The following is a 9,374-nucleotide window of genomic DNA, read 5'->3' as shown; positions in this document are numbered from 1 at the left end:
CGAACTGTCTTGGACAATGTCTCACACCCACTCCACCATGTGCTGGTCAGGCACAAGAGTACTTTCAGTGGGAGACTCATACCACCAAGATGTACCACTGAGCGCCACAGGAAATCATTCCTGCCTGTGGCCATCAAACTGTACAACTCCTCCCTCTGAGTGGCCCTGAGACTTTTTCACACACTGCAATAACTTAATTTAACTTGTGCAATAACCCCATTCACCCTGACTGTATATATTCTGTTTGTGTAAATTTTGTTTACAATATATATATATGTATGTATGTATATATATATATATATATATATATATATATATATATATATACATATATAATTTACGTTTATGTTTGTTAATAATTCCTGTTTATTTAACTATATATTTGTTAATACTATTGTTTAAATTTCTTATATTTTCATGTATCTTTCCTCTCTTGCAAGGAGCACCTGTAACATAAATAATTTACCCTCGGGATCAATAAAGTATTTCTGATTCTGATTCTGATTCTGAAACTGAGGATGACACAAACCACAGCAGATGAAGCTTCTCTTAAACGTCGGCTGTAGTTCTCAGAAAAACACGAGGTGGTGTGTTTGAAGCTCAGGAAACGCTGCAGTATTTTTAACCGCTGTTTGATGTTACTTTCACACACAAAAAAAAATTGTACCTGGCTTTCATTTTCTTTCTTTCTGCTGTCATGAGTGGAAAAACCATCTTCAGTGAAGCAGAACAGTGAGAGCACAAACAACAAACAAGTTTATTTGTACAGCACCTTTAAACAGAGAGGAAATAAAGTGCTTCATATCGCAACTAAAAACATAAAGCTATAGTCACAGCAGCTGTGTTTACCCACAGCCTTTTATTCTACTAATATAATAGATACATAAATAATAAACTGGCTCATTCTGAGTGACATTTCATTTCTTGTTTGAACATTTTAAATGATAACGTGTGAGCCATTAGAGTCACATCTTCAGTGACGCTCTTTCAGGGAGCTTCTCTTTATCGTTAACATTTGTCTTCTGTTCTGCACCTTATAGTAAAGGAGCTGCAAACTTATTTTTGGTGCCACTTTTTTCTGTATAAATTATATTATTCCTCCTATAACTGTGCGTCCTTAGTGGTTATCAGCCTCACAGATACAGGATAGTAGGGTCCTGCTACACACAGCCATTAAATGGCTGTTTATTGTTAGCAAGCACCGGAGAAAGTCAGCTGACTTGATGTTAATGTAAAGAATGAGAGTGTTGGCAAAAGGAAGCAGCTGGGATGAACCTGTCAAATAAACACAGGACTTTCACCCAGGAGGCCGGGGTTTATGTCCCATGTGAAACCAAAGGTAAGTGTTGAGTTATGACATCCGTCACGTAAAGCAGGATTTATTCTTGTGCGTTCAATTGAGCCTTTGTGCTCCACTGTCTCTCAGATTAACTCATATCACAGCGGTGCCTGGACAGCGTGACGTGTGTGGTTGTGCTGCTGCCGTGGTCCTGCCAGATGCCTCCTGCTGCTGCTGCCATCATTAGTCATTAGTCATACTTCTACTGTTATTATACACATATGACTATTGTCACACATGTATACTGCCAGATATTAATACATACTTTCAACATATTGTACCACAGTAGCCAGAACTATAACTATAATATTATCACTTTCATTAATGTTGTTGTAAGCTACTGTCATTACCTGCATCTCTCTCTCTGTCTCTCTCTCTGTCTCATTGTGTCATACGGATTACTGTTAATTTATTATGCTGATCTGTTCTGTACGACATCTATTGCACGTCTGTCCGTCCTGGAAGAGGGATCCCTCCTCAGTTGCTCTTTCTGAGGTTTCTACTGTTTTTTTCCCCCATTAAAGGGTTTTTTGGGGAGTTTTTCCTGATCAGCTGTGAGGGTCATAAGGACAGAGGGATGTCGTATGCTGTAAAGCCCTGTGAGGCAAATTGTGATTTGTGATATTGGGCTTTATAAATAAAATTGATTGATTGATTGATCTACAGCGTAGGCTCTGGAAAAGAAACATGGTGAGGACGTATCTTAAAAGACACGAGAGTTCACTCAGTTTCAAACACAGCTGTCCTGACCAACGTTCTGGAGGAAAGTCTTGTGGACTGTGAGCCATCCACCACATCAACCTGCCTCCTGACTGCACCGCTTGGGACCATTTCCTTCTTTACTACCATCAACGAATCTGTCATGTGATCGCAGCCTTCCAAAATATGCTGGTTATGCATGAATTACCGGCTCATGATTATGTAACGTGAGGGTTTGATAGGTGGTATTTGGACGCTCTTCATGAGAGGAAACAGCAGGACTGAGACAGATGACTTTTCAGCAGAACTTCACTGAGGCTCCCGGCATCAGAATCACAACAACAATTACACTTCCTTGTCTCTAACACGACCGGGGCAAATGTAACTGAAATGAGGTAAAACCACAGAAGCAGATTCAAGAGACTGTTTTAACTGTTTCAAAAGATGCTGGTGTAAATATCTGAATCTGTAAATATGTAAATAATAAAGCACAAATATATAACTACAGCGTAAACATTGCAAATATATTTTTGGTAAATTAACTCAAATGTATAAATTAACTTAACTTTTAAATCTTACAATTTCATAGGATATATACTGGTTTTGATGCATTATTATCAGTAGAAAACACACAAACAGTGAGAACAGCTTCATCAGGTGTGTTCGTAAAATTAACCAAAACTTAGCGCACTTCAAGAAGCTCAACACAGCGGCACAGACACACCAACGCCAACCAGTGTTTTGGAGGTGTAGTGCAGACACACCACCGCACAAGAGTAAGTTCTCACAGTGGTGTAGTCACTCGTAAAGGCTACGCCGTGGGCTCTGTGTAGTGCCTACATACAACTAGAAACCAGCCTTAAACCAAACTATGAAGCTTTTTCTAAACTACTGGCACCAAACAAAATGCCAACAGGCATTAATGGGCTGATAACAGTGTTCTGAACCAAACAGTCAGTGCTGCAGAAACCTGCTAACCTGTAGCTATGATGCTAATAACCACTGATGATAACGCCTATTTAACGAGAGGGGGAACATTTGAAACAGGTGCTGTGGGTTCATGGGACGCAGCCTCGGTCAAACTGTTGCCTGTCAACTGGAGTTTTAAAGTAGAGAACATTTGTTTCTTCATTGTCACAGACTGAATGTTCTCTGTATGAAATGAAATGTAATGATGGTATATATTTGCATGTAAGTGAACACACTTGTGTACGGAGGTGCACGTGCACAGCACCCTCCCACCCCTGAAAACCACGGTGTAACTGGAACACTGGCTGTGTTTCTGCAGAAGAAACTCGGTGCTCGAGCAGGCTGAACGGAGCGCTGGAGTGTGGAGAGCAGAGGGAACTGAAGGGGAGACACCGGTGACTCACAGATTACTCACTCACTTCTGACACATTTACATTTTCCGAATTTAACAGCACGTTTCTTTTTGGCCACAGATTTTTTTGTCCTTTTCACTGTCATCTCAAAGGGAAATTCCCCCTCAGATGTTGTTGATATCGAGTGTTTCATTAGGTTTAAAGTAGGTGTTTTTTTCCTCTACCAACCAGAAATGGGAGATTTTTTTAGGGGCATGCACCTCAATCAGCCAACTGCAAACTGTTGGCGTGTTGACCAGAATCAGACAACAGACCGTGTAACAAACTGTGGTAAAGAAAACCCAGTTGAGATGCATATTCTGAATGAGCTGTATACGTGTCCAAAGAGTGCTCCCAAAACCTGAATATTATCAGCATATCCCACGTCTTAATCGGAAAATCATAGTGGAATATTCGTGTGCATGTAAACGTACTCACTGAGTAACAAAGACGAGCAAAGCGCTGACATTATGCTGAATTTGATCTCGTCAGTCATTAACGTGCAGGTGCCAATGTGTCAGGGTGTTCATGTACAGGTCGTACGTTTTCCTATAAAAAGTAATGCACCGAAATTTGTACATATCCCATGTAATGATGAGCCAGTTATTCATGCATAAGCCATGCATTTTGGAAGGCTGCGATCATGTGACCTACGTGCTGGTGGGAGTAAAGTAGGAAGCGGTCCAGTCAGGAGGCAGGTTTAAGGTACGTCCTCACCATGTTTGTTCTCCTAAACCCAACCTCCATAACTTTACGTTAATGACCTAACTTTAGGCTGAGGATGCATCGTCATTTGTGCAGCTCTAATCTGAGGAAATCATATGAAGCGTAGGATGAGGAGACGTTAAACGTTTATACTAAAGCTTCATCATAAGAATATTTCTGTTATATATATAAAAAATCTATAATAAATAATAACATAACTCTCCTGATTCTGATATGACACTGTGTTTGCCTGTGAAGATGATAAAGTCAGAGAAGAAGAAATAATCTCAAACTCTTTAAATTTTTTTCTGAGCTTTCAGTCACATTTCATGGTCTTCACCAGTGAAGTAAGATTAAAGTGGACCTTTGAGTTGATATCAACTTTGCAACATGTTGTTCCCATACTTTCCATTTTCAATCTTGAAATTTAAAGTCTTGTCCTTCCTGTGCGAACAAAACAATCCTTCAAGTGTATTTTCCATCCTGAGCAGTTGCCTCACGCTCGCTCTTCAAACCACCACAACAGAAAATCTCTGGTGTCATTAAACAACTGTTACGTCTCTGGAAAGTGAGCGCTGCGCTGCTGGTGGTCTGCAGACAGAGAGGTTTCACTTTCCACTCAGCATGGAGTCGACGCTCGGGAAACCCTGCAGGGTGGAGCGTGGGTGGTGTAAAGGGGGATACCATCATGGTGTCCCATGGGCGTTAGCAGGATGGGTGGGGGGAGTACAGGGCTGTACTTCACTGAGAAAGTTTTGTGGTGTGAAATTTTACCTGCACACACTGAAGCAGCTGTAAGTGTCTCACAATACTGCTGCAGAGAGAAAATAATTTATCTGGTGAAGTTTTGAACTGCAGTCACAGAGCTGCTCATTTGATTGATCTTAAATTGATTATTAAAATCAGATTTCCTCACACACAGGTTTTTTTTTCAGTTATTCTGGCTGATTAGAGCCACTGATTAAACAATATATAAAGTGTGTTTGTGTGCCCACACAGTCCTGAAAAAGAGGCAGAGTGAGTGAGAACACCTGTGCGGGTGGCTCATGAGAGCATGTGGGGAAATGACAGAAACTAAAGCCTCGTCTCCACCAAACCCTTTCAGTCCAGTCCCTTTGGAACCAGCAGTAAGCCTTCAGACATGGTACCTAGACCCTGGGTGTGTTCAGACAGTCCTCTTAAATGTGGGCGGGGTTGTTGTCACTCACTGCTCCGTCCAGCACTCGCTGTATTTCCTCATCAGCGGTGACACAGATGGAAGTCTGCACCTGGTTTATCGTCCACAGAACGAGGCTGCAGCGGAAACGGAAAAATAGTGTTTTACCTACATTGTAAGTTTATTTAAAATATCTGTGTAAATGCATTTAACAAGTAGAGACTAGATGTTTCATGTAAAGATGGAAGTTTATTTTGAAAAGACGCTGTCCCAGAATGTACAAAACAGATGCAGGGGGTTACGGAGCGCATCATATTTAGACGTGTAGGTCCCCTGACAAAGCTGGATCTTACTCACTAAGCATCATCATAAATTATTAAGAATAAATGTAAAATAACTCCATTAAGACACTAAACACGCAGCATGCACATTAAATCCAGAGTATAAAGATGTTTAAAGAAGAGAAGTGACGTCGTCTGTCAGCAGTCGCAGGTTTTTTCAGTCTCTGTGTGAGTAAAGAGCTGTTGGTTCATTCGGCCCTGCAGGCCGTTAAACCGGCTCTGACCTCCGCCAGCGATTCTGTGAAAGTGACATCCAGAGGACTGATTTGCATGTTCATGTTTGAACAGTTAAACAGCTTGAGGGGAGGCTGCTGTTTACCTGAAGCTCCCAAACACTGCACGCCGTTAAATACAGCAACACTCTGCTACTGTAGGAAATATCATTGTTTCCTGTCGGCCTCAGGGGGAAAAGAGGAGACCGATCTCCAGTGCAGAGACTGGAAAGACTGGACACAATCCCAACTCATCAAACACGACCACTTTGTCAGTGGGCATATACATCAAAATATGATGCGCCAGGCAGGGGCGTAAACGTAGACAGTGCAGGCTGGGTGACTGCACTGGGGCCCATGGTGTGAGGGGGCCCAAAGAGAGAGAGTGGGACCTCCGTCTATATTCAAATTGCCACCTTAGAAATCAGCCTGTGATGAAAGAGGAACTCACTTTAATTCAAAAATTGTGTCATTTACTATATACGGCTTTAAAAAGAGAAACCCATATGCATCATGGTTTTATTTATTTATTTATTTTGTAAAATAGTCAGAAGCAATGTATCACATAACATGTAAATATATGCTTATTCTACATAAACTAAAATGAATAATTTCTTATTTTCTTTGGTTTATTTGTCATATACATGTATCCAGTGATGGTTTCTGGGTATTATGTGTGTTGGTGTTTTTCAGTGTCAAGTCTCTGATCATGTGACCAGAACATAAGATTATATCGTAACGAGTTTCGGTGCATATCTAGTAATTAGCGTGCACAAAGGCCTGTCATAATAGCGTGCACTGGGGCTCATTGTAACTACTTTTTGTCATGTGCTAGCTGCCTTGCATCAGTTGTGCGGGAAAAAAAATACACTTCCCTTTTCACAGGAAATGTAAAGTTTCTGCTTGTTATACAGAACTTAAAACTAAGTTACAATGCAGGTAAAACACTTGATTTGTTTCCTTAAGTTTAGGCACATGGTTAGCTTTACAAAAAAATAAAAATAAATCATGCTTTGGCTTTAAATCCACACAGGAAATAAACAGTGAGCTCCCAGGTGAAAGTCTGGAGTTTGTTTGACCATCCACCTCCACCTCTGCCCGCCCTGACTCTACAGACCTTCTTGCTCTGATACTACAGTAGCTGCTGGCTGCACCACAGACTGAGTGGTTTGTGTCATACCTCAGAATAATGTCCCGCTGAGATCGACTCCAAATGACATCACCAGTGCAAGATGACAGCAGCTGCATCCGGGATATTTTGGCTTCACGGTTAAAGGCTGCGAAGACGCATTGTCCATCTCTATATACAGTCATTGGCTGCCAACAGAAAAAAAATGACTTAAATAAACTGATAAATTGTGACTGTGGCTCTGTCTATTGCTTGAAAATGCCCTCTTAATCTGTAAAGTCGAAGCAGCTGACACATGATAAAACTCACGGTACTTCATTTCAAGAAGACACAACACAGGAGAGTGGCATTAGCCCCTTTTACACTGACAGATTTTCGGCGAATGTTGGGCCGTTTTGCCGGCAAGCTGCAAGTGTTTAGACACACAGAGCCGGATTAGCAAGTTGTTCCGAGGTGCCCAATTTTCCGCCTCGTAGGGTAGACATATTGGTGGAACCCTTTTAGTTTAAACAGACCGAGGCGGCCTTCCACAACGGGAGGGACTGTTGAAGACTTGTGGGAGGAGCTGTTGATGACGCTGCACGTGCGAGCCACTGGCGGTGGATAAACAGGAAACAGCTGATAGCAGGAATTAGCGAGCAGCTAGTAGCAAGAGGGAAACACAAACCTGACAGACACTGTAAAGATGAGCAACTGGGGAGACAAGGAATTGCGCGTCCTCCTTGTCCTCGCAAACGAAGAGGCCATTAACCGTCAGATGACGGGGACGGTGAAGAACGGTTTACCAGGAAAATACCAGGATGTCTTGTTGCACCTTGTTGCAGTTTGCATGTCAGCATGCTTTTCTGGTTGTTCTGACCCACAATCCTCTGCTCAGCAGAAGATGCGTCACATCGACTGAGCCGCAAACAGATGACAGCTCACTGACAGGTGATTGGTCACAAACAAACAATCTACAGTGTATGCAGTTATGTGGCAAGAGTTAAAACTATGAGATGTGAAGTGATAACGTGTTACGATCTGCTGCCTTCTAAATCTTTTTCGTTTTACTTCACATTTTCCCGCTACCGACTGCGACAGATGTGTGAGGAGGAGGGTCAAAGCCAAAGGCACAATGTTATTGTGAGCATGGAGGGCTGACTGAACGAGTCTACCCGGCACAGGCTCAGGGGCCCAAAGTGTCTGGGGTCCCTCTGGCCTTTACTTGCAGGACCAAGACCAAGACCAAGAAGACACACAGAACGTCTACAAAGAGACACAAAAGACTACAAAGAGCTGCCAAGGAACCACAGAGGCACTACAAAGCAGAACTACAAAATGGGAAAAACGACAGCAGAGAGACACAAAACAATCACAAAGCGTCCCAAAGACGACATAAAATTACCTTTTATAAACATGGATGACTGCAAAAAGACACTAAATAACCACAAAGACACGAAAGAGCTGCAAAGGAACCACAAAGATGCACAATAGAAATACAAAAGTGACATAAAATGATCAAAAGACAAAAATTGACCACAAAGAGACACGAAAAGACCAAAAAGAGACTCAAATGAACCACTCCAGATGACCTCAGAGGCCCAAATCACCACAAACAGATAAAAACAACTACAAGAAGACAGAAAAAATGTGATGTGGAGGAAACGTACACGTGGCAAAACTCACCTCAGTGTCTCCACAAATTCTTCGGCTGGATATCAGATGTTCCTCCAGAGAAATATGACTGTGTGTGTCCGCTGCATGTTCTGTCTTAATTAACTAACAGGTGGCGCTCATTAACTTAGAAACATCACATGACCATGATGTCGTGGGCCTGCTTCAAACACTTTAAACTTTATGACCAGAAAAACTTAAATTCTAAAGAGACAAAAACATCTAAACAACCACGATGTAATCTGCTGTTTGAGATGTACATGTTGGAGCAAAGCCACCACACGCTGCACCTGGACAGGTAAAAACAGATATCCTGTCAGTCAGTGTCAATCTGTCTCGTTCTAATCTGCACCGCTGCCTGAATGTCAGGATCAAATCACCGTTATGCAAATCATGACTCTAGTTATCGAAGGAAATCCCCCTGAACTCTGAGGAGCCACCGTGACGACCTCACCTCCAGCCAACTAAGTTTAACCCTTTCACAGCTGGTAGAATCACAACTTTAAATATGAAGCAGCAGCTGACATCACGACAAAGAGCTTCATCAGGAAGCCCTAAAAAAACAGGTGAAATGAAATTACTTCTCTTTAAATCTCTCATGTCATTCAGATAAAACAATAATAGCAAGCAGGTTACTGGTCCTCTGCAGCTAATGTAAAATCTACAGCGAGAAATTTAGGCATCACTTTTGATTCTCAGCTGAACTTTGGACCACGTGTCAATAATCTCATTAAATCCTGCGACTTGCACCTGTGAAATATTGTCAAATTAAATCAGCT

General features: G+C 41.9%; 1 long non-coding RNA gene across 1 annotated transcript; it reads left to right on the top strand.

Annotated features, from left to right (window-relative positions):
• Positions 1–5,225: 5,225 nt before the first annotated feature.
• Positions 5,226–7,175, top strand: LOC144464972 (uncharacterized). The gene is made up of 2 exons (XR_013492386.1): positions 5,226–5,435; positions 6,847–7,175. It is a non-coding gene; the product is annotated as an uncharacterized LOC144464972 (long non-coding RNA).
• Positions 7,176–9,374: the final 2,199 nt, after the last annotated feature.

Source organism: Epinephelus lanceolatus, chromosome 12 (assembly GCF_041903045.1).
Source record: "Epinephelus lanceolatus isolate andai-2023 chromosome 12, ASM4190304v1, whole genome shotgun sequence".
NCBI classification, from domain to species: domain Eukaryota; kingdom Metazoa; phylum Chordata; class Actinopteri; order Perciformes; family Serranidae; genus Epinephelus; species Epinephelus lanceolatus.
This window is presented reverse-complemented; position numbering and strand designations above follow the sequence as displayed.